This window comes from Ceratotherium simum, chromosome 28 (assembly GCF_057802395.1).
Source record: "Ceratotherium simum simum isolate JZ-2026a chromosome 28, ASM5780239v1, whole genome shotgun sequence".
Classification (NCBI taxonomy): domain Eukaryota; kingdom Metazoa; phylum Chordata; class Mammalia; order Perissodactyla; family Rhinocerotidae; genus Ceratotherium; species Ceratotherium simum.
In genome coordinates this window covers 39907103-39933638 of record NC_141927.1, presented here as the reverse complement: position 1 = coordinate 39933638, position 26536 = coordinate 39907103, and the positions used below count along the sequence as shown (strand labels likewise).

The window sequence follows — 26536 nt, the reverse complement described above, 5'->3', positions numbered from 1 at the left end:
GATAATACATTCCCTTCTTTGTATGTCACTTTACTGTGAGCTCCTTGAGATGAGAAACCCGTCTTTTCATCTATGTATCTCCAGCACCGATCACAGTGCCAAGCACATGGTAGGAGCTCCACAACCAGATTCTAAACAACTTGGGAGCAGGCAGTTGTGTAGGCAGCATCGCTGTAGGGGCACGTAAAATTACCTGCCAGTCGGCCATGGTATCTAAGGACGTTTCATGGCCTATCAAGAGCAGCATGACGGAAACAAGGGACCTGGGTTCTATTCCTAACAATGTCTTTCCACTAAGTAGCTGGGTCATCTTAAATAAGTCACTTCACCTCTCTGGGCCTTTTTCTGTTCATCTGCAAAATAAGGAGATAGTCCAAATGATCTCAAACATACTATTATTTCTTCTGCAAAATACTAATGTTAGACTAAATTATCTCAGAGAAAGCATTGTTTTTGTTGATGTATTCTTGCTAACCAATGGTCCTCCTATTACTTCTAACTCCAGCAAGTCATTGACAAGACTATTAAATGCAGTCTACGAATCCTCCAGGACTTAAGTGTCCCTTTCAAAGCATGATTTTGCCATTTCAAAGATTTCTAGTTTGTATACGTAAATGAACAGAGTCAGCTTTATTCAAAGCCTCTCTGACTCTCATTCCTAAGCCATTAAGAGCAGCAGTAATACCTGTCCATTTCACACAGGCATGACATTTGCCCCCAAAATAATCAGTCCTTTATGGAGACCAGGGAAAGAAGTCTACAGAAGCTGGTGCCTCCCATGCGCCTTCACCCCGGGCTGGACCATCTCCACAAGGGGAACAAGCACCTCCTCACACTTGCAGGCAACCAGATGGTTCTATAAAGGACTCTCACACACCTCCCACCTGCCCCACCCTGGTGAAAAGTACAAACACTCACTGTACATCCTGTGGCCACCAATAAAATTTGCCACCTTGAGAGGATGGGAAAGAAATCACAGTCCTGGTAGTCAATGAGCAAATCATTCCTACTGGTGGTTCCTGAGGCCACTGTCTTGAGTAGGAAAGAAACCAAAAGGCTTATAGTTCCTGCATCTCCTCCTACCTCATTTCCATGAGAACATGAACATGAAGTCACCCACTCTGCATAAGAGTCTAAGGAGGTGTTCTCATCGCCTCTGTTATCCACACTAATAATGGCCCAGGTACTAGTCCAGACTCATTCTCAGAGGAAGACAAAAAGGTAATTCCAGTGAAGCTAGATAAATTTTCCTGTATACCCAAGGATACTCATGGAAAAGTGAATAATATACTCTCTACAAAGGAAAATGATTTTTGAGACAACCTGAGACCCGAGATGCTGAATCACCTTACTTGATCCAACAGCGTGACTGTTTTATACTCGGATTTTGGCTCCAGCCACCATTTGGACTGATGAATCCCTTGACAATCCACAAATTTCACTGCTTCACATTTGAACGGCCCTCAAGTCTCAATGATTAAATCCCTACTTTAGGGATTAAGGATTTGCTCATGGCCACGGAGTGAGTTGGCTCTGGAATCCCTTCTCCACCAGCTCCTAATCTCCTTCTATAGCAACTTATCTACACCTCCATCCAGAGGAGAGAGAGAGAAAAAAACTCCTCAAACTCAGCTCTCTCCTATTATTCAGGCCCAGAAATCTACAGGCAATGAGTTTACTGGAAAAGCAAAAGGAACCTCTCCACCAAAGAACACGCTTTAGATAGAAGCCAGAACTTGCAGGTCATAGTACATCCAAAGAAATATCCCCCAAAACACAGGTCTCCTCCCTTGGTCCCCATTCTGTACTTAATGTACAAATGTACTTAAATAAATCTTAGTTCTATGCAAATAACATATGTAAAGGTACTCTGGCTATTTTGAGTTACTTATGTCTACAGAGGCCCAAGAAGATGTACTTATTTCCTATCCATGTGTATACAGAGTCGATAGGAAATAAGAAAAAGAAATCCTTTGGACAGCTAATTAAACTAGCCATAGGACATTAGGAATCCATCTTTTAACAGCAAGTCCCAGTCACTGTCTCGCTCCTCTCAGTCTAAGAGGATACGGAGGGCAGTTTTCTGGGGTTACTTTCCATACTCAAGCACCTAATCATAGTGACATGTACACTGTGGGTGCTCAAGACATATCTGATTATAATGATCGAGAATTTATAGAAGAGTAGAATGTGAAGATTCAAGATCCAGGGCAAATACAGACTGCTCCCCTGGTCTCCCAAAGGCTCCTTGACCCTTGTTTCTCTCCCACACTTCCTTCCTGTGTGGCCCTGTAATGATAACAGCCAGTATGTACTATTTACCACGTGCTAAGCAGTCCATGTACATTATCTAAACCAATCAGCAAAACACCCAGTAAGATAGGCACTATTATCCTCCCTTGACAGATGAGGAAACCAGATCTAAAGAACTAAGTAGCATCCAGATCGCAGTTAAGGACGAGCAGAGCTGTGAAGCAGGTGACCCGACTCCACCGCCCAAGCCCCTTCTGCGCGGTGCTCTTCCTCACTCAGCCCATCGTCTCCCGTATTTCCTCACTTATGAGAGTGCTCAGTACACACTCATTCCACTAATCTTCCCAAGAACCACGTGAACTAACTTGGATTTCATTTCAAGAACTACTTCTTTTCCCACAAAGCTATCCTTCTGTTGTTTTTTTAAAGTTTGCTTATTCATTTCATTTTAACACACTCCATTAATTCTATAAAATGGGCTTTTGAAAATGACAGTAACTTGCTTTAAACAAACTGTTCTTCCTCAATTCAATATTGTTTTTAATTTTTTGGCTTTTTTTTTAAAAAAACAAAACCCTGGGCCGGCCCTGTGGCTTGGTGGTTAAGTGCGCGCGCTGCGATGCTGGTGGCCCGGGTTCGGATCCCGGGTGCACATCGAGGCACCACTTCTCCGTTCATCCTGAGGCCGAGTCCCGCATACAGCAACTAGAAGGATGTGCAGCTACGACATACAACTATCCCCTGGGGCTTTGGGGGGAAAAATAAAATAAATAAAATCTTAAAAAAAACAAAACCCTGAATCAAGCTTCTCTTGCACCTGGGCAGGTGCTGCTCGCTTCCTCATGGGAGGGCCGGTTTGCACCTACGTGCCGACGCATAATCAATAATGAGTCAAGGCCTCCTGCTTCTTGGCTGAGGTAGACGTTCCTGAAATGTAATGATCTTGTAAAACCTGCATTCCCTCCCTGCCACACACAGCACCTACCCTGGACACGGAACAGGGCGGCTCATTATCATAAAACCACTAGGAACATCTCTCTAAAAACACTCCCTGATCTCACAGCAAAGCCCACGCTACAGAAATGCCAGCAGGACCCTATGCGGGGCCCACGGACCTGGCTCCCTGCCTCACCGTGAAACACATCCGGGTGTATTTAACCAAACCTCCAAGTGAGGAAAAGAAAAAAAAGGCTTATCTTACTGTGCTACCAGCTACCCTTGAAGATCTAGAATGGAAACTGACAACAAGTAATAATTTTGACTTAGCTCCTTGCTGAGAGAGCATGCACTGCCTTTGGAAACTCTGCAGTAAGAGACCAGGGAGCCAGCAGCATATAACAGGCAACGCACCAACTCAGGAATGCAGAAGGGCTGCAGGCTCTCTCAGGCTCTCCAGCAGGTCCACCCAGCCTAGAGCTGTGCACTAGAGCCACGCGACCCAAGCTCGTGCCTCTCCAGAACAAGCTGCTCATGTTCTTGCCTTGCTCTCCACCTAGATCCCAAACCCCTCCCACTCAGTCCACCTCAAACTTCATTTCTGGCTTGTTCCAATTTCCATGAGACCTCAGTTCTTGTTTACTCCTCAAAATAGCCTCACCTTCACCCCCTTGGACCCAAACCTTTTTCTACACCATAGGCACCTATCCTGGCCTCCAAGCTGCCACTGCCTCCTGGAATTCATCCTCTTCTGGCCAGCCTGGCTCACAACCTAGGCTGATAGGAACCCTACAGTGGCACCACCTCACACATCACCCAACACCTCTGCCAGGTCTGTCCCAGCCCCCAAGAGGGAGAACCAGAAAGTAACCTTTTAAATGAATTCCTCACAGTATATCTTGGATTTGAGATATCTTTATCTCTACCACTCCCACCCCTAAGTGTAGAGGGGGAGGGGAAGGGGGAGGGACCAAGTGAGAGGAGACAAGTAAGAAGAAGAGGAAGGGCCCCTACTGGTTAGTACCTCCTGCCTCTAGTAGTTTGGTGCTTTCCCTATACATCTCACTTAATTCTTGCAACAGCCTATAAGGTATTATTATCCCCATTATATGGACAAGGAAACTAAGCCTCAGAGATGTTCAAAGATGGGACCAGGACCCCCAGTCACTAAGTGGTAGAGCTGGGACTCAAACTCCAGAATTGCTCCAAAGGCTCAAATGCTTTCCCCTGTGCTACAGTCTTCCACATCTTTGTAATCTCTGTAGTGTCTAGCAGAGTGTCTTAATATGAGGTGAATAATAATTATTGGTTGCATGAATGGTTGACGCCAGCCTTCACATCTTAATATTCTGCACCCCACACCCTTGATGTTATTCATATATTCTGCTTATAACAGGCCTGCAAAGTGCCTTGATGAGAAGTTAAATCTTGTACAGAAATAAGTTGTACTACATTGTATTGTATTTTGAGCTACTAAAAAAAGCTACATATAAAAACCTATAAATAAAAAGTGCTGAAGCAGACCCACTGATAAAAATTCATTAGTCATCTTGCTCCATCACGTCCAGAAATGGATACAAATACAATAATCTAAGGACAATCAATGTTTTCATGTTTTGTTAACCCTTAGAACTCTAAGATATTTAGAGTCTACAGGGCTGCCAACTCAACCAGTATTTACGCTGCAAAAGACAGGACAGAGCTTATGAGCTCAAATTCTGGAGCCAGGCAGACGTGGACTCAAGGCCCGGGGCCACCACCTATGAGCTGACCCGGGGCATGTAACTCACCTCTCCAAACCTCGGTTTTCTCATCTGTAAAATGCAGATAATAGTGCATGCTTCCTAACGTGGCTGTGCTGGTTAAAGGAATAACTCACGGCCACACTTAGCAGAGCAGCTGCTACATGGTGAAGTGCTGCCTAAGGGTTGGCCGCTGTATCACAGCAAGAGAAGGACTGTAATGGAAGTGCAGCAAGAAACCTGAAATGAATCGCTTGTCTTTGCAAACACCATGGTAAGCACTAAGCTCACCTGAATCTTCTCTTCCAGATTATTGTGACTGCTAGAATGATCTACCCTGAAAGCAATGCCATCACTAATAATAATCATAACATCCAGTGGTGATACATCTCTCATCCAGTATGTGCCAGGCACTGTTCTAACCACTTTTACAGACAAAAGCATCACACACAGTTGTGCAGACTGTGCCACAGAGGAGTGGCCAGCGGGAGGTGAGTGGGGCTTTAGTCCAGTTCATTCTCGGCTTCCCACACCACGTACCCTGGCACAGGGCAATCCACCACAAAGGGGCACCTCGTGGGCCAGCAGCAGCCCTGTTTACATACGTTAACTGATAGATTAACTTTAGCAAGTTTCTAAGGAATGGGTGACGAAGTCACTTTTGAGAGTACCCAGGACCTAAACTGAGGACTACCATTTTAGTAATTTTATCAACAGAGTAGATGAGTAGACCCCAAAATCACCCAGTGAACAACACCTACTTAAGCTGCACAGCACATGCCCATGCGCCTTAGGAAGGCGAAAATAAGGCGAGCCCTGGCGCGCCGTGTAAACAGACAACTGCCATCCACCTCCTCCCTGTTTCCTGCTTCCCTCTTCCTCCATCAACCCAAATGTCCCTGTGTGTGAAAATAAAACAAAGTATGAGACATGACCCCAGGATAACCAAATGTTATATTTTGCATGGTCTAAGAACAACAACAAAAACTGTGCAGCAAAGCAATGTCTCACTAAGTGATAGGTTCAAAACATCCCATTGCAAATTCTAGCGAACAGTTGCCATTCCTGCCGTCCAGGAGTCTCCTCCCAAGTGCAGGTTCCTAAAAGCGACTCCCAGGTGTGAAGACTCACCCATTCCCTCCCACCTCCAGCATCCATAATCTCGGCCAGCTCAGGGGCTCTTGCCCGAACTAAAACGCCTCCTTCTGCATCAAGCTCTAGAGGCGCCTTCTGGCGTAGGCTCAGCTTCATTCTGGGCAGAAGGAGGAGAGGCAGGGAGACCACGGCCTTCACTAGCTGGGTGTTTGGGCGAAAGCAACAATCTTCCAGTTCTAGAGAAGCGTTTGTTTGTGCAAACAGGATCTGTGTAACTTTGCTATGCTCAGAATCCTAAAAATAACCCCAAAACTTAGCTTAATCAGAGAGAAGTGATGATAAAAGTTATCTACGACCTTCACACAAAAGTTCCCTAAAGAGTACTGGTCTAAACCTTGATAGAAAAACAGGAAAAATCAGATGGCCTTGTTTTAAAATCCCACCATATGAAAATCAGAATTGGATGTCTAATAATTTTCCGAACTCAGAGATGTTCCCGTAACTAAGAGAAGAAAACACCTTGGTAAGACTGAGGGCCTGCAGTGCACCGAACTCTTCTCTGCTAATTTTACTTTGCAGATTAATGGTGTTTAGTTTGTCACTGTAATTAAATTTCTCTGAAAATCTGAAAATATAATATTCTTTTATTCACTTGCAAACAATATGGCAATATTTTCAGTAATAATGTTGGCTTACATACATTGTCAGTATTTTTTCTATCCAATAGCAAATTATATCTGACAACTAAAAACACCAACACGCCTTTGAGTTGTTCAATAGTCTCAAGCCTGACTAACTTCATTCAAATTAGAATTTAGAAATAAGCTTTTTCAAAAATTCACAGAAGAAAAATGCCTTTCAATGATGCATCTTGAAATGTAATCAAACATATTTTTTAAAGGCAAAATTTAATGTGGCCCTTTTTAAAAAGAAAAGACACCAACAGCTTCCACTGGCTGGATAAAGTTCCTTGAGAAACGACCAGTATTGTTGTTAGTGCTACAAGGATCTATTTAGGAAATAAAGCAACTTTAAATACATGATATGATAAAAATAAGCTCCACCAAAGACACACCTAAAAACACAAACTTGAAAATACTAGACCAAAATAATATATTTGATTTTTTAGAAAGTTTTAAAAAATCATATATTTGAATATAACGATGTGCAAAGTAAAAAACTCAATTCTTAAATCTCCTTTAAGCCTTTAACTCTAAAGTTATTCTAAAATGGTACCAAATCCATCATTTAAGACCACTTTCATTGCTTTTTAGGCCTTGGGTAATGCTTTTCACACAAGCTTGTCCTTTTCTAATAAAGTATTCCACGTCGAGAACCCAGGAAGTTAAATTCCTCTGCTACCTTAAGGACAGAATAATGTGATAACTGACAGCCTGGGTGATACACTATGCAGAGGCGGCCCCTAGTGGTGAAGCCGCTGCCCCAGGGGCTTTACACGTTTTATAAGACTGTTCATCACCAGGGCAAAATCAATAGGTAATAAAGTCTACCTGAGCTACCTTCTTTAATAACGTCTATTAGCCCTAATATATAGTAGAGCTATCATTTAGAATCCCAAGGTCCTTTCACCAGGAATATTAAAGAAAAAAAAGGGACCTGAAGAATAACTTCATTACATTCCGTATTTCAAATCACCAAATATATATTGAGCCCTCCCACCCTGCTAGGCAGTGGGCTGCTAAACAGGAGAGACCAGCAACTCACAGAGCTTCCTGTTCTTTCTTTCCAACATAACAACACGACAGTAAGGACAGCGCTAGAGCAGTATGAAGACTGGGAAGTACAATTCACCATCATATGACCTGATGATGGATTCTTACCAACAGGAAAAATCTGAAGGACTGTCCGCCCCCACCCCAGAAGTGTCAGCTCCTTGTTTCCAAACACTCACATAGTGCAGCATCTGAGGTTCTTCAATAAACGGTTGTTGAATGAATGAGTGAATGGAAAGTAAGATTGCACAGAGGAAGGAATTTTAAATTAAAAAAAAAAAAATGTTGAAACATGCCAGAGTTGGGGATTCCTAAAAGTAAAGGAAGACAAAAGACAAGAGACAACATTTATGAAGCACTCATTGTGCTCCAGGCACTGGGGTTAAGTTCCTAAATGTTATTTCATTCTGCCTAACATCTCCAGGTGAGGAATATTACTGGCATTTTACAAAGTGCAAACCAAGGCTGGGAAAGGATAGGTGACTTGCCCAAGGTCATACAGATAATAGATGGGAGAGGCTGCTGGGAGCCCAGGTATCCCGGATGGCAAAGCAAATGCTCCCTTCACTATAGTGCAAACTTGTGAATCCAAATTTTGAGATTTTACTTTGAACCCCATTAATACAGTTTGCAAACAGACGTAAGAGATTTGGAACACAAAGATGAACAGAATTAAAGCATTTCAGTATTGTATAATTTATAGTACATATAGTACGGGGTACGGCAGTTTAACATAGAGGAATTATTAAATATTGACTGGGTTCCTACAGGAGGTATGGCCCATCTCTTGCTTTCCAGAAACTGACACTCCCCGGGAACACAACACAGGATCCCATCCCCTATTATGCACTATTACACGTGTTCAAGTCACTTTCTACGACTAAGGCTTTATGTGTTTGCTTTATGCTTCTATTTCCAAGTTTGAAAGACTTCTTCCAATTAGCAACATGACAGCACCGTACAGGACTCATTAATGCTCACTGTTGCAAGTAACACCAGGACAATCATGACTTTCTTGTATAAACAATGTTAACAAAATCCAAGAAATCCAGTAGAAGTAAATTTAAATTTCTAGTAAAAAGATGTGAAAGAACAGTTCATTATCCTTATTATCTAGACCTCTGTAATGACATTTAAGTAAAAACTACTCCTGGCTTTGAAATAAAAATAAACGTGGAGTTTGCCAAATAACCACTCTATCATTCGTCAGTATCTCCCAAGGCTCCTGTCGCAGCATGTGCAGTGCTGCTAAAATCCTCTCCTCTCCCACCACTCTCTCTTTGCTCATCGATGAAAACGTAACTTCAACATCACTGACCGGAGTGCAGGTGCAGGAAGCGTCGCGGAAGCGACAACTTTGCCTCCTCTTTGTACAGCCTTCCTCCTCCTCCCCGCCCTTCAACCCCCACCCCAGACCGTGCCCTCCAACAGCTTCTCCCCACTGACCGCAAGAAGCACTTCCTCGGGGCGTCCTCCGATCGCGGTGACCCTCGGACACATTCCCACCGCCCAGGTCCAAGGCAGGAGAGCGCTGCCCGCCGCGCCAGCCGCGGCACCCTCTCCATCACAGCAAAAATAATACCCCGACACCAGCCAAGTCGTCACGCGGGCGCGTGTAAAGGCTACTTTTTAGGCGCTGTTCGGGAAAGTAATTAAACAGCTAAAGGCCACGAGAAAGGGTGGTGAAGCCAAAGTGACCCGGCGCGCCAGCGGCCCCCGACCCTCCCTGGAAGCCTCCTCCGCGTCCTCGCGCGCCCACCTGAAGGCGCCGCGCCCTCCGCGGGGCCCAGCCGCCCCCCCGCCCCGCGGCGCCCGCAGCCCCCCGCGACAGGACGCGGAGGCCGGGCGGGGCACCTACCTCCCGGGCTGCACGCGCCTCCCCCAGGTCGCGGGCTGGGGAGCGCGAGGAGGCAGCGCGGGGCTGCGCGATCTGCGAGCCGCACCGACGCCCCCGCGCGGCGCACCGGCCCCGTCCGACCCCGGAGGGGACCCGACTCACCCCGAGGCGCCCCTGCCCGGCCGCCTCCGGCTGCTCCCGCCGCCGCCGAACTTTGCCTCCTGCGCGGCCGCGGCGGGCTCGGCTCCACCTCCCGCTCCGGCGACGCGGGGCCTCCAGGGACCCGGGGGGCGGGGAGCGGCGGCGGGCGGGCCGAACCGCGGCCAACCCCCGGCGCCCGCGGCCGGGTGGGAGCCCGCGGGGCCGCGAGCCCGTGCTGCGGAGCTGCGCCCACCCGCTCCCCCGCCGCCCCTCCGCAGTGCGTCCCGCGGCCCGGTCGGAGAGGGGCGCCCTGGCGCAGCCTGGCCGCTCCCTGACGGGGACACGCCCGAGAGCAGGGGTCTCCGCAGGTGGGCGAGTTTGTGCATGACTGGCAGCTGAGATCCGAAGGAGTTGAGGGAAGGGGCTAGCACACTGCGTGGCCGGTGCCCCAGGAGAGGGGGTCGAGTGTCTGTTATTCCACAAGTATGTGGTCCTTCCTCTTTCAGGACAGAGTTCCCCAGGCCCGCTCCCTCCCACCCGCTCTGCTTCTTTTGCCTGCGCGGGGCTGCCCTCTCCTCCTTGGGCCGACTGACTTACCAAAACTTTTGTCAATTGCTCTTCGGAGAATTAATTCTGTAGTCAGCGTCTTCGCTGCCCTGGTCAGTTATACCGCCTTCATGGAGAGCTGTTACAGCGAAGGTCAGAGACCCCCCACTGTGGGAAGTGATGTCTGCAAGAACTACTGGCGGCCACTGGGAGGCCTAGGAGAGGAAGGGGGAAGGACGGACAGCAGGCAAATGGGGTATTGAGTGGTAATAAAAGCCCCCCGCCCACACGCACACACGCACACACCCCCCGGGGCCACAGGTCGCCTTTTATTTGTAAGTGCTCCAGCTCTTCTCTGAGGCAGAGGGAGTTTGGGGGTGTTATGAGCCCCAGTTCTCAGTGGGGGAGGAATCAGTGTTAGACTGGAAGAGGCCGTCTCTCCACCTACAGATGCAGAGGCTCATCGGCTGAGCCACAGCAGAAGCAGAGCTGACAACCAGTTCTGTGACGCCCGGTGCGGTGCTCCTTCTGCCTGGCCATCTGAACTCTCAAAGACCCCACATAAAGTCTCCCCGAGACTTCATGTGGCCACTCGATAGTAGTCCTGGAGGCCACAGGCAGTCCTGAAGCAGCCGATACGCACCTGCTTACGTGCGGGAAGCACTCCTGAAGCAAGCCTTGCTTCCTACTACGACTCCGCAGCCCACCCGGGCCCATCCTCCTTCCACCCAGGCTGCCCAGGGACCTCACGTGGCTCTGTCCTCACCCCACACCCCTGAGTGAGTTACTTACCCTTGTGACATGAGGTGCCCACGGCAACTCACTTGGGATTTGGGAAAGAGGGAAGAAGCAGGTCTTGAGCAAATGAATGAAAAATACAATGTCTGTTCTGTTACTGCCCCAATATGTTGGATGGCGATGGAGGTCATAAATAAGTAGTTAACCCAGCATCCACACAGATGTAGGTACAAGTCATTGGTCAAGCCTGCTCCATACATTAAATCATACCGCAGTCCCCTTTGTGCAAATGAAGGGGCCACATGGAGGTGGCATTAGTGATGGTTTGTGTAAACGTTAGAGCCTGCATAATCAAGCACTCTTCAGGTAACCGGGTAGGCTCTTCAGAGCCTTCCAGCTGTCAGCAAAAGGTTCACACCTCCGTACATTGATAGGTGGGTTGTTAAAGCATTGATTTTCTTTCCTCCCCTGAGGTATATCCCGTCTCTCTGTTCAGTGATGTCTCCAGCAAGTCTATATAGTAGGGTTTAAGCATGGAATCTGGTTTGGAAGGTGGGCCAAGGACTTGAGTTGGAGCTGCCATGCTCGCACACCAGTGGACTCAGATACTAGGTTCATGTGGACTGGCTTGGGGAATGTGGAGGAGGAACCCTCAATGCTGCAATTGTCTCAATTCCTGTCATCTAGAAGAAAAGGGCGATCACTTCAGCACTGATTACATGTCCCTTAGGGGCTCATAACACACTTATAAAAGTACCTGAAGTTATCATTTTCCAAACTTTTTCAGTTAGGATACTAAGATATCAGCATAGCAATGTACATAACAATATGTATCTCATCAGTGTACATCAATATATATCAAGAGTCATAAAGCCAATGCTAGCTAAGGATTTGGTGCCTCTAGGTACATTTGGACAATAATTAGTACATGAAAATATAAGGGAGTTGAAAAAGTTATGAAACTAAGTACTATCATAATGTGAGAAAAGATACATTTCTCTTGATGTACTACCCAGAAAGAAAGTGGATAGGATTTCAATTATTATTTAGTAGCTGGTATTTGGATTACCCTTTTGCGGGCCGCTGTTGTGAAGCAGTGTCCCTCAGGCTTAGTTTCCCTCTTTAGCAGAAACAGCAGTGGATGACGGGAACTGACCAACCAGCCTCCCTCTGTGGCTCCCGTTCCACAATGATGCCTCGTGGAATCGCGACTGTGAAACCAGCACAGGATGGGTTCCTTTCGACTTCAGAGACCAAACGACCAGAATGACTAGGTTGAATGCCAAATCCAGATGTTAAAAACCAGTTTTTAAGACTTACTACAAAAAAAAATTAAAGTTTTCTACATGGATTTTAGCTTTTAGCTACAGTATTCTTATGCAGTTAAACATTTTTCATAAACATAATTATTTAAGAATCAGAATATGTTATTTGAATTTCCAAGCACATTATGAAAGTACCTTAATATAATGCTGGTAATGTGGTAACAATGAGGAATATATAGAAAGTTCTGGAAATAAGCAAAGTCACGATGCCAGAGTGATTTTATCCCCTTGCGAGAAAAAGTTAGTCTATATAAAAATATATTCTAAAACAATACATAGATGCTGGCCCGGTGGTGCAACGGTTTTGTCAAGCCATGCTGTGGCAGCGTCCCATATAAAGTAGAGGAAGATGGGCACAGATGTTAGCCCAGGGCCAATCTTCCTCAGCAAAAAAAAAGGAGGAGGATTGGCAACAGATGTTAGCTCAGGGCTCATCTTCCTCACAAAAAATAAATAAATAAAACAATATATAAAGTGTCAAACTTTTACATTTATAAAATGCAAAATGTGTACATTATAATATGTAATTTGTTTAATAACTTGCTTACGTGTATACTGCATAGGTATTAAATTTCAATATTAATGTTTCAGAAATATTTCACACAGTTCAGGGTCAGACTTCTCAATCTCAGGAGCCTTGAGAACTTTGACTCAGAGCCATCCAGGAGCCAAAAGAGCTCATTCATTAAAATTCAACTACTTACTTTCTAAGAGACGACCTCAGGTGGTCAGTGGACTGGAGTTGACTCTTACCTTAAATAGCGCTAATGAGCAGGGTTATCTGATTTCTTAGATCACAGCAAATGTGCTGTGTTGTAAAGATAGCTCATTAGATGGGAGAGGTCTGTTGTACTGAAGCGTCAAGATGGGCTAGACAGTACTACCGCAAGTGGTGAGTGCTGAGATAGGATGTAGTTACATTGTATAGTCTACTTCAGAAATCTTGAAACTATGCAATATATTTCCAAATGGGTTTTCATTTAAAATGAGTAAAATAAATAATGTTGGACCCAAAAAGGCAAGGTTTGTTTTTTTAAATACAAACATCACATGCCTGCCTGCCCAGTGGCGTAGAGGTTAAGTTCCGGTGCTTGGCTTGGACAGCCAGGTTGGGGGCAAGGATCCTGGCGGGGACCTACTTACTGCTCATCAAGCCATGCTGAGGCGGCGTCCCACACAGAGCAACTAGAAGGATGTATAACTATGGCATACAACTATCTATTGGGGCTTTGGGGAGAAAAAAGGAAAAAAGAAGGAAGATTGGCACCAGATGTTAGCTCAGGGCCAATCTTCCCCCCCTCCCAAAAAAATCACATGCATTCAAGACCTCATTCCATAAGTACTGTAACTCAAACATTATAGGGGCTCAGTTAATATTTGTTGACTGAATAAGGGATGATTTTAACTTCTGGATGTTCTACATTAACATCTTTAAATATTCACATCAAAATCAATGAGTTGGTGCATAGTATTTTCACATACTCGCTGTCGTCCATGCCATTTCTCTCTGGGTCAGTCCAGGAGGACTAGAAGGAGCAGATGTGCTCCCCTCACAGGGCTCCTAGCAAGCTCTCTTCAAAGGACAGGGGACTGGAGCTGTCTACTGTGCAGCTGAGGTCTCCCATAGAAGCCATCCAGTATACCCAGGGCTTCACAGGTTCCACACCTGTGCACTCAACATCACCACCCTGTCCATAGAAGAAAACAAAAGGGTTACAGAGGGAGCTACAGAAAAACAAGAGAGGGGAAGCACCACATCTGGTCTGCATCTGCCTGACATAAAACCCAGAGATCCAAACACAGATGGGCTCTGGACGTCGGTGTCTTTTCTTTCTCCAGCAGTTCTGCTAATTCACCCACGTGCAGATCCAGCTCAGCTCCCCACAGCTTTTCTTCAGGAGAAGGATCACTGGTTTTCAGACATTTCCCTTGGATAACTCAAGTCTCTATGGGTTGCAGAGAAGAGTCCTTTAACTTTCACTCTAGATGTAATTTTTTAATTCTGATGGATAGAGTATTTTAAAGTGTTGTTGTTTCTTTCCAAACATTATTAGCATCTTTTTAAAAACGAGATCATTTATCATTTAAGTTACTATCTGCAAAGTCCTGTTCCACTGACAGGCCTCACTCTGTGCCCTTGCATGGCTGTAAATATACATGATGGTAAGATCTCTATTAGTAAAAGAATATTTTCAACAACACACATTATTTTAAGAATCTTTATTACCAGCAGTAGAAATAGGATGTATAAAGGTATATTCACGGATGTTAGAATAGGAGGGCTACTGTATAAAATATTAACACTAAACAGGGGAAATGGCCCGGGGATGGGAAGGGTGAGGAGAGTTAAAATCAGTAGGTCCAGGGCCGGCTCCGTGGCTTAGCGGTTAAGTGCGCGCGCTCTGATGCTGGCGGCCCGGGTTCGGATCCCGGGCGCGCCCCGAGGCACCACTTCTCCGTCCAACGTGAGGCCGAGTCCCACGTACAGCAACTAGAAGGATGTGAGCCTGTGGCATACAACTATCTACTGGGGCTTTGGGGGGAAAAAAATGAATAAATAAAATCTTTAAAATCAGTAGGTCCAAACATAAGAAATGCCTAAAGAAGAAGAGACAAGTGGGACACCCACCCAAAATGAAAACAACACAGAAAGGCAAAGATGATGATGTGGAAAACAAGCTTCACCAATTTCAGAAGCGAGAGTATTTCCTTTTGTCATATGTATCTAAAACCTGTGCACGCAGGGATTCATTCTGTACAACCACACATGTGCATCTGAGGGGGAACGAGGCCTTCAAGCGAGATGATGCAGTATTGCTTCCCTTGTTATATGAGACATATTTGGCTTTTTTGTAAACACAACCAGAAAATGTTTTAGCTAAATCATTATTCAACAACAGTAAGTTAGGCAGTTAGTGTGTGCCAGGCTTCTGGAAACTACAGAAATGACTAAGCACAGTCCTTAACCTCAAGAAGTCTAAAATCTAGTAGGAAAGATGGAACACAATATTATAGGAATTCAAAGGAGAAAAAAGAAAGAGAGATTCCTGAGGGGCCCATGGACAGCTTCATGATAGAAGTGGCTTTTCAGATAGATCTTGAAAGGTGAATACGATTTTGATGGGCAGAGAAAATAGGAGGGTGGGACCTGAGAAGTAACGCCTGACCAGTGGTGCAGACAAGGGAAAGTGCTGTGCGCATCCTGAAAATGGTGATCCACAATGGCCAGAACAGGAGGGACATTTAGGGAAAAAGTAAGAGTCTAAAAGTGGCCTGAGTCTAGATTATGGGGAACTTTGAATGCCGGATAAGGAACTTACTATATGAATTGTAGTGGGATGTGTATGTGAGCAGACAGCATTAGCTGCCTAATCAATAGCCTTTCTTACTTGCGGGAAGAACCCTAATTTTGTTCAGAGCCCACCTCTGAGAGGCCCTCCATGAGGCCCTAAAAGGGAAGTCAACACACCCCCAGCTCTGGGTGGGGATGTGGGGATGAATTATGGTTGGTTTGAGGCAACAAGAAAATCAATGTGAAAAATGGCTGAGCTTACGGGTATCTTGAGATCTAGAACTAAGGGTAGGCTGGGGCCAGAGATATAGAGAGAACGGGGAGTCCTCCATGTAAAAAAATATAATCACTTACATGAGAATGAAAAGATCTGCTAGTGAAAATATATAAAGTGAAAGAAGGTGGCTCAGAGCACAATCTTGGGAACATTAAAATTGACAGGACAAGAAAAGAGGTTCTATAAAGGAAACTGGGAAGGAATGGTGAGAAAGACAGGGGAGCCAGGAGGTGTCTTAGGAGCCACGCAGCTTCACAAGGTGGGTGATGGTTAAGAGCATAAAGTTCTAAAAACACAAACAAAACATAACAAAGCATATGGAGAAAAAGTTCCCTGAAAAAAAAAGAGCATAAAGTTCCGTAGCATCCGTTGGTTTGTCAAGAAGTTACTTTAGCTGTGGATGAGCCATTATCATCGTTTCAAAAACCCAACAGAAAAGATATATTTATCCACAAAGGGACAGCATCGGCTAACAATATAAAAAAATTTCCCTGTTTTTTTACTAGAATCAAATAAAATCTGTGCGTTTACACTGACATTTCACAATAGGTCCAAGCTGACTTGCTGTTGATGACATTGTAGGACTTTCTGGGATGTGAATGGTGACCCTGTCACTGTGCACAGAGCATCCAGCGTGTCATCAGTCTTGGCCTGGAAGACAACAGCCAGAAGCCGTGGACAGTGCATAAGTCCCTACAGGTTTACTTATCCTGATGGATTTGTAGCATCACAACCATATCAGTAATTCAAGGAAAAAGGTAAATTTATTGTATTCCTTTGATAATGGTGAATCTGTGTTAAAAATCTGGATGGATTAGAGATGAAACAGAAAAATAATGTGACCACAAATGGAAAAAGTCATTTTTGTTATAGGATCTCAAGGCCTTTAATCTGAAGACCCAGCCGTGTTCGAGCCCTGAGTTTGTCCTAAACAAATACAGTCATCTTTTAGGATCCACAGCCCCACCATGGAGCAGGGAGGGGGCCACTGGTCTTGCTGCCCTCAGTCTGTATCCACCGTGAGCATCTGCCTGCCGCCATCTGCACCCTTTCCCTTAGCACCTCCTTTTTACAGCAGCTTTAAGTATCGGGCTTGGTTTTCTGGAGGTATGAGTTCTCTGAGGACAACCTCTGCTTTGAAGCCTGGCTGTCTGACCTGGGCCCTGATCCCTTCTTGTTTTGTTTTTTAGTCTGGTTTCACCTCCTCCATCTGCTATACTATCTCCTAACTGAACCCTGCTCCAACCTTGACAACCCAAGCAAAATTAACTTAGATCTCTGCACCCAAACTCCTCTTGCCCACTCCCAAACCCCCTTAAAGGTACAGCAACATCACTCAGATCAAAGTCGGCTGCATCCATTTGGGCATTGTGGGTGGGAGTGCTAGCCAACTCTCAGAAGAGCCACCCTTTCTATCTGGTCAGTTCAATGTTGTTATCATTGTGGTCGTTAAGGTTTTGGCTTTTACCACGTTCCAGGCACTGCTCTGCGTCATATATACATTTATGTATTTGCCATACCCTGTGAGGAAACTGAGGCTCAGAGAGGTTATACAGCTTTCCCAAGGTCTCAGAGCTAGTGTGCCGTGGGGCCTGGATTCACACCAGACCAGCTTCCTTTCAGATGGACACACCCCGGGGGATCCTGTGTCTTAGCCTGAGATAAAGGAGTTTAGATAACTAATAAAATCTCTCAAACCATTATGCCTACAGGGAAAAAATAATAAAATAGGTTCTTTGTGGGGGAAAAGTTGGGAACCACTGACCTCTCCAATACTGCCCTCTGAGAACAAGGTGAATCCAGAACTGGGATCTGGCCCACCTGACTCGTGATCCAGTGCTCTTGCGCTCTGCCACATGTTCTTCTGCCATTCTAAATACAGCTGATTAGAGGTTTTAGGAAGTGAAGCCAAGTATTGCAATGGAAAGTTAAACAAGGCTTTAATTAATGGAGCTCCTTCTTCTGTCACTTGCTTTATTCATTAGTCACATGACACCATGTTTTGTTCTCTAATTGAGGTGAAAATCGACGTAGTTTATGTATTCTCAATTTATTAAGCCAGCAACTAGAGTCACACTAACAGTGTTTCCCTAACGAAATAGGGAAACTTTTCTGTTTCTTTTCCTCTTCGCAGAGCAGATACTTCTCATTCCTAATTTTTTTTTTTACTAAGATCTTGGAAGACTCCCAGTCCCAGGATCTATAAACAGCACTTCCCTCCAGATAGAGCTTTTATCTTGGCTGGGCAGAGGGAGATAGATTGCTCTCTTACTGATGAAGGAGAACCTTTACATAACTTCTGCTATGTATTTGAGAATAATGCCCAGGAAAAGGGGGGAAAATATTGCTTATTGCTGTATATACACATCTATTCTTTTTCAGAGTAATATGATGTTAGCAATAGCGTAATAAGAAAATAACTAATTTAACAATAGCAGTTGAATTTCATCAAAAGAGCACTGGGTGTTCGTCCAATAACGCTGGGGTAATTTGCACATGTTGCCTCTCTCCCAAGGGAAGGAAGAAGCCGCGGGAGCCAGCTCTTCCTGGCAGATCTATCTGAAGCTCAAGCTGGTGTCAGCATGGGCGAGGCCCATCCTCTTCCAATCCTGCCATTCGGCAGCCCACTCTGAAAAAAACTGGGAAATACCACTGTTTTGAAGTGATTAAGATGCTGTCATACTCACACAGGAAAATGTTTCCTAGTCTGGGTTCCCTGTGGTCATCCCCTTGCAGAAGCCCTGATGTAGCTCTGAATTGCTAGTTACCATAACTGGAGATTAACTGTGGCTATGCTGTTTTAGATTGGGGGTTTTGCAAAGTCTATTTATATAATAATAGCATACCTAGTCTTGGCTTTTAGACTGTCTTTCTTTAATGGGACCCCTCAGAGCCAGATAAATTGAGAGGCCAGCCAGCAGGTCCTTCGAGTAACAATCTGTAGGAGGAGACTAACATATCACTAAAATAAATCAGAACTGTGGCCCCAGGTAGCCTGAGTAAATGGAATTGGTCTCTCCACTCTTGAAATAGACGACATTCTGGAGTGAGAAAACAAACACACACACACACACACACACACACACACACACACACACCCTGAGCTCTGTTGAGTATGTTGTCAACATATACGTGCTAAATAGTAATTAGTTGCCTTCAGCCAAAATTCTGAAATAAAATCATGTATGGCATAATGTTTACTGAAGTGAATGAGTTGTTGATTATCCAAAATTTAAAACCCTTTTATATACCTCCTAAGATGTTGTCTGGTGAGACACTCTCAAAAGGAAGTGGAAGTGCAAACAAGAACTGCAGAAAAATGGAAAACAAATTCAAACAAATGGATCATCAGCCAATGAAGTAAATTAAACAAGCGACTCTAACGCTGTAGAGTGCTCATTACCATAAACTAGTTTCTTCCCACTCCCACTAAATAAAGGCAAAGTAATTATTTAAAGACCATAATTTGAGTGTTGTTGCATTATGAGTTTGCTGGAAGTGCTCACATGAAAATCTTGAGCCAATGTCAGAACCACCCATACTTTTTTCACCACCAAAAACAAGAAAACAAATGGGCCTCTGCCACTTTGGAAAACAATTTGGTAGTTTCTTAAAAAGTGACACACCTATCAATCATATGATCCAGCCATTTCACTCCTAGATATTTACCCAAAAGGGAAGGAAATATATGTCCAAAGATTTATGCACAAGTGTTCACACTAGTGTTATTTGGAAACAACCCAAATGTCCATCAACAGTTGAATGAATAAAGAAATTATGTTGAATCCATACAATGGAATACTACTCACAATAAAAAGGAATGAACTGTTCAGATACTTAACAACATGGATGAATCTCAAAACAATTATGCTGAGTGAACGAAGCCAGACCAAAAAGAGCAGATACTATATGATTTCATTTAAATAAAATTCTATAAAATGCAAACTAATCTATAGTGACAGAAAGAAGATCAGTGGTTTCTTTGGTATGGGATGGACAGGAAGGGGTAAAAGGGAAGAATTATAAAAGGGCGGGAGAAAACTTTTGGTGCTGATGGATGTGTTCACAATCTTGAGTATAGTGATGGTTTTGCCGAAACTTAGTGATATCAAAACTTGGTAAATTGTATACTCCAAAAATGTATCATTTATTGTATATTAATTATACCTCTACAAAACTATTTTTTAATTAATTTGAAAATTTTTTAAATAAGCATCTGCATTTGAAAGAACACATTCTGCATCTTGCTTTCAGTAAGAATCAGGAAGAAACTTTGGAGATTAAGTTAAATGATCCTAACCGCTTTGTTCAATGGCTAAAACAGTCGTTCTCCAATTTTAGTAGGCAAAGGAATGCCTGAGACGCTCATTTGAAATGCAAATTCCTATGTTTCACCCAGAGATATGCTAGAAAATGTTTAACAACCGGCTCTCCAAAAAAACCAAAAGAACAAAACAATGTAGGCATTCTATACATACATAAATATATTATATATTTTGCTGATAAAAAGGATGTGTAGTACACAATCTACACAATAAGACAACAGTGTTTTTTATTGCAAATTTCATGAAGCTAATTGATTCTTACAGAATGCATTTTTTATTTTTGCCAAACTCTTGTATCTATAGCCAACCTATGGTTGCAATTGATGAGCAAGTGTAGTTCTGACATGAATGTTGGTTGATATTTTCATTTACATTAATGAGTAAACCAAAAGTGAAACATCATTTATTAATGATGTGAGAGACTTCTTTGCTGAATTGTATAATAGTTTTGAATATTGGAAGAATATTTTCTCATATTTCATACTATTCAAAATGTGATGCCTATAGACGTGACATACTTTTAAGTTTAATCTGCATTATTAACATTTTCTCCATCACTTTCTTAAGTCTAGACAATCAACAAAACATAAACCCAGCCTGGTTTGTATGTGCCGATTCCCAGCCACCCCTGACCGTGCAGCTGGGATGGGATGTGCAGCAGCACCCCTCGTCTCCACCAGGACACAATGGATGGAACCTCAGGAGCACGGGTCATCATGACGTCCACAGGAAGTAACGAGTTTTGAATACTTGTTACCTTTGTTTTTAATATAATTTATTTAATTGTAAGCATATATAATTTAATTTTTAATGATCTTGAATAATTGGCTCATAAAATTCCTCAAAATTTAATAGTTGGCTCTCAAGAGCCAGTATAAGCTGGCTCCAGCAAACTACTAGCTCCACCTCAGCAAGGAATTAGATTCTCTGGAGTTGGGGGTCAAGAATGTACTTTTTTTTTTTTTTTGAGGAAGATTGGCCCTGTGCTAACACCTGTGTTGCCAATCTTCCTCTTTTTTTTTCTTTTTTTCTCCTTGAAACCCCGGTACACAGTTGTGTATTGTAGTTGTGGAGTTGTAGCTCTTCTATATGGGACGCCCCCTCAGCATGGCTTGATGAGCAGTGAGTAGGTCCGCACTCAGGATCCTAACCAGCAAACCCCAGGCCGCTGAAGTGAAACTTGCAAAAACTTAACTGCTCCGCCACCCAGCCAGCTCCAGCAATTTACATTTTTAATATCTCCCAAGACGATTTCCACGTAAGACACCAGCAGAGAATCTACTTGCGGGTTGTCTTTCCTTTAGCTAGTAAGTAGGTAATCTTCAGAGGCAGCATGTTCTGGGGAAAGAATACAGGATTCAGTACTAGGAGCTCCAAGGTTCTCCCTCCAGTGCTCACACTAATCGTGGGGCTTTAGGCAAATCACTCACCCTCTCAGGTTCCTAATCTAGTAAGGTGAGAGTGGGACTAAGAAAGGATTAGTAGATGTAATTTTTAAAAGATTTACTTACAAACCGAAGTATTTATGAGTTTAATGATCTGATATCTATGATTTGCTTTAAAAGGCTTCAGAAAACAAAGAAGGAAAAAAGTTGGGTTGGGAGGTAGGTAAAATAAGATTGGCAAACTGTTTTGGTGATGAGAACATGAGGATTTATTATACTATTCTCTCTACTTTTGAGTATGCTTGAAATTTTCCATAATAAAAATTTCTTGGAAAGTCGCTAATAATTTTCTAATGGGATCTAAAGATAGATCCCTTCTATCTTTAACAATGTTTCACATCCTCCTTAAGTTTCTAAATTCTGTAATGGGACAGGGGTCAGGAATTAGCATCTACTGTGTATTTGGTACTTAGGACTCTGAATCTACTTAGAAGCCTCAGAGTGAAGCAGTGGCCAAGGTGGGATCGAACTCGGTCTTCTGGGTGCCAAAGCCCGTGAGGCCGTTTCAGTTACACCCAGCCTTGAGGGTGCTGCTGGCCCTCTGCAGCATCAAATGAGAACTCAGAGATGAGACAGAATGGGAATATCGACTCAGATCTTCCAGTCAACCTCCAACATTCTGTTCAAAATACATCCTGCTTCCCATTACATGCAAAATCAGGGGCAAACATTACCACAGGCAATTAAAAAGCCAGTCACAAACAATCCTCTAAGCAGGTTCTGGGCTGTTGAGAAACTGCTCGGATCACTCCCAATTCCATCTGTCACTTCAGAATGAAAATAAGAAAGAAAGAGGGAAAGAAGGCAAGTCAACAGAGTATGTTCTTTGTTTCAACTAGGCTGGCACCTGATACAGAGCTTAGCAAAGAGTAAACATTCAATAAATGTATTTGGCAGAATCTTGGTAACCTTAAACATTTTTAGCTATTTGTGCTAAATAATACTAGGCAACATTTAGAACTTTTATACTGTGGATTAAGTTATTCATTTTTATTCATCTAATTATTAATGAATTATTATATCAATAATGCTTTAATAAAGTATATCAATAATTTTACTGACAACGTTCAGTTTGGGGATTTTTAGGCCTCTCTTGTATAAATGCCATACAATAAAATTAACTCTATAAGCATCAATTAAAAGAAAAATTGTTAAATTAGAATAATTTTTTTAAAAAGCAAGACAACTGGGGCCGGCCCAGTGGTATAGTGGTTGAGTTCACAAGCTCCGCTTCAGCGGCCTGGGGTTCACAGGTTTGGAACCCTGGGCGCGCACCGACACACCACTTATCAAGCCATGCTGTGGCGGTGTCCCACATATAAAGTAGAGGAAGATTGGCATGGATGTTAGCCCAGGGCCAATCTTCCTCAGCAAAAAGAGGAGGATTGGCAACAGATGTTAGCTCAGGGCTGATCTTCCTCACCGAAAAAAAAAAAAAAAGGCAAGACAATTACATGCTATCTACAAGAACCAACTTTAAATATAAAGACATAGATAGATTAACAGTAAAAGGGTGGGGAAAAGATACACCATGCAAACTCTAACCAAAAGAAAGTTGGAGTGGCCATATTGATATCAGACAAAGTAGGCTTCAGAACAAGAACCATTACTTGGGATACAGAGGGGCATTACATAATGATAAAGGGGCAGTTCACCAAGAAGCCATAACAATCCTAGATGTGCATACACTTAACAACAGAGGTTCAAAGTACATGAGACAAAAACTGATAGAACTGAAAGGTGAAATAGGAAAACCCACAATCCTTGAGCTCACCACAGTTCTGAAGGCTAAACCTCAGAGATTCACATTAAGCTGGGGATTCTGAAGGGGACCAAATAGTCCCCCATTAGTATCACCCCCTAGCACACACCAGAAGGTAAAACAATTTTTTTCTGAAGGAAAGCTGCCTGGATTTAGGTCCTCAGAATTCCACTGATTAAAATCAACCAAATCTTCACTCACAGTGCAAGATCACCAAACACACAAGGAAATCAGCCACCATGACCAAAAGTTCAGAAACAACAAACAATAAACTCAGAACTCCGAACTTTAGCATCAAAATTATCAGATACAGGATACAAATTAAATTTGTATGAAGAGGGAAAAAATTTGTATAAAAAAGAGACAAAAATAAGCAATGAAGAAGCCACAAAACATAGAATGAGCCAACAATTTTTAAAAAAGAAGGGAATAGATCTGTAAAATATAATCATTGATACTAAAGGCTCAATGGATGGGTAAAGTGGCAGATTAGATGTAGTTAAAAAGAGAACTAGTAAACGAGGATAGGTTAGGAGAGAGAGCACAGATTGCTGCAAAGAGAGACAGGAAAGTAAAGAATGTGCCATGTACCAAGTGGCATGAAAGAAAGAAATCTAATTCTAGACAAATTTTGTGAAACTAAAGAACATGAAAGAGAAAAAGAAAGTCTTGAATGCTATGGTAACCATATTATTTATTGTCCAAACTGGGCCACTTTTTTGGCATCAAAGAGGGCATTCTTAATCATTACCCTAAGACAACAGATTTAAACTGGGCTGTCTGGGCAAACCTGGGGGCAAGGTCATCCTATTAAAGCAGCCAGTGAGGCCAGATCACCTCCACAGAATGATAATTAGATGGACGGCAGACCTCTCATCTGCAACAATGGAAGCCAGAGGACTAAATAATACCTAAAAATGCTGACGGCAAACTACTACCGACCTCAAATTATGAACTCAGAAAAACTATATTTCAAGAATAAAGTTGAAATAAGGACATTTTCAGATAAACAAAAACTGAGAGTTTATTTTCAGTGCATCTTCACTCAAGGCACTTCTAAAAGAACTTCAGAAAGGAAGGAAAACAAAAACAAAAGCCTGCTACAGGAGCAAGTTGTAAGATGTAAGAAGGAATGAATGAACAAAGAAACAAAGAAATTGGTAAACGTGTATATGTGTATCTTAAGCAGATATTATCTATATAAAATAATAATGTCTATTTGATGCATTAAAAAAAAAAAGAAAGACGGGCCAGCCCTGTGGCTTAGCGGTTAAGTGCACAAGCTCTGCTGCTGGCGGCCCGGGTTTGGATCCCTGGCGTGCACCGACGCACCGCTTCTCCCGCCATGCTGAGGCCATGTCCCACATACAGCAACTAAGAAAATGAGCAGCTATGACATACAACTATCTACTGGGGCTTTGGGGGGAAAAAAAATAAATAAATAAAAATTATAAAAAAAAAAAAAGAAAGATGATATGCTGGACAACAGTAGCATATAAATTGGGAAAGAGTGATCACAAGCAAGTGTTCTAAAACTCTTCTGTGACCCTGGGAGACAAAAGATGCTGATTAACTTTAGTTTAAATAAGTATGGTAAGATACTAAAGATAACAATTAAATAAAACAAATAAAGTATATAACTTCCAAAGCATTGGAAGAGGTAAAATGGAATAATAAAAGCATTCACTCAAAATTTTTTAAAAAGAAGAAGAGCAATAATTAAGAAGTCTGATCCTACCAAGTATTGTCAAGATTGTGGAGTCATGGGCATTTTTATACATACTTTGGAAAACTATTTGGCATTATCTTAGTAAAGTGAGAAATGTATGCTCTACAATCCAGCAGTTCCACTCTGGTATGTATGTAAAAATAACTCGTGTACGTATGCATAGAAACAAGAATGTTTTCAGCAACAATGTTCATAATATTAAAAACTAGAGGGCCGGCCCTGTGGCTTGGTGGTTAAGTGTGCACGCTGCGATGCTGGTGGCCCGGGTTCGGATCCCGGGTGCGCATCGAGGCACCACTTCTCCGTTCATCCTGAGGCCGAGTCCCGCATACAGCAACTAGAAGGATGTGCAGCTACGACATACAACTATCCACTGGGGCTTTGGGGGGAAAAAATAAAATAAATAAAATTTAAAAAAAAAAAAAAAAACTAGAAACAACCCTATATTAGTTTGCTAGGGCTGTCATAACAAAATACCACTGGATGACTCAAACAGCAGAAATTTCTTTTCTTACAGTTTTGGAGGCTAGCAGTCAGAGATCAAGGTGTCTGCAGGTTTGGCTTCTGCTGATGCCTCTTTCCCCTCGGCTTGCAGATGGCTGCCTTCTCGCTGTGTCCTCACATGGTCTTTCCTCTGTATGTGCACATCCCAGGTGTCTTTTTGTGTGTCCAAATTTCCTCTTCTTATAAGGACAGCAGTCAGATTGTTTGGGGCCCACCCTAAGGGCCTCATTTTAACTTAGTCACCTCTTGAAAGACCCTGTCTCCAAATCCAGTCACATTCTGAGGTACTGGGGGTTAGAGCTTCAACATATGAGTTGGGGGAACACAATCCAACCCCTAACAAACCCAAAAGTATCTCAACAGGAGGCTAGATAAATTTTGGAATAATTACTCAAAAAATTATTATACAGCAATAACACGACTGAATTACAACTAATGTGATAAGACGAATAATGTTGAGTGGAAAAAGCAGGTCGCAAAGGATTGTGATACCATTTTCATATAGGAAAAGAAAAGCAAAACTAAGAGTAAATTTAGGGATACATGCACAAGATATCACTATTTTTAAAAGGCAAAAGAATGAGAAAGATAAGATTCAAGGTAGTGAATTCTGGAACTCTTCCTGGGGAGAAGCAGGGGGAGGAACTCCAGAGGAGCCCGCAGCATCGATGACGTTCTAATTCATAAGTCGGGCGGTGGGCTTACGGGTACTCATTCAATGCATCATTACTTATATATATTTATATCATCATATACATAGTATTCATATATATAAAATATAAATGTATGTAATTACTTACACATATTCTTTTGTATGTATCAAATATTACCTAATAATATTAGATATTAAAAACAT

At 43.0% G+C, this 26536-nt stretch overlaps 1 protein-coding gene across 4 annotated transcripts in view; it reads right to left on the bottom strand.

Annotated features, from left to right (window-relative positions):
• Window positions 1-10429, bottom strand: part of CSGALNACT1 (chondroitin sulfate N-acetylgalactosaminyltransferase 1) — a 348572-nt gene extending 338143 nt beyond the window's left edge. The window contains exon 1 of one of the 4 annotated variants that reach the window (XM_087418625.1): window positions 10335-10429. The gene's annotated coding sequence lies outside the window, so the exon portion shown is untranslated. Of the gene's footprint in view, window positions 1-918; window positions 1074-9617; window positions 9699-9758; window positions 9852-10334 lie in introns of those variants that run through there. The other 3 variants (XM_087418623.1, XM_087418628.1, XM_087418626.1) reach the window with 3 other exon arrangements.
• Between the last annotated feature and the right edge of the window lie 16107 nt (window positions 10430-26536).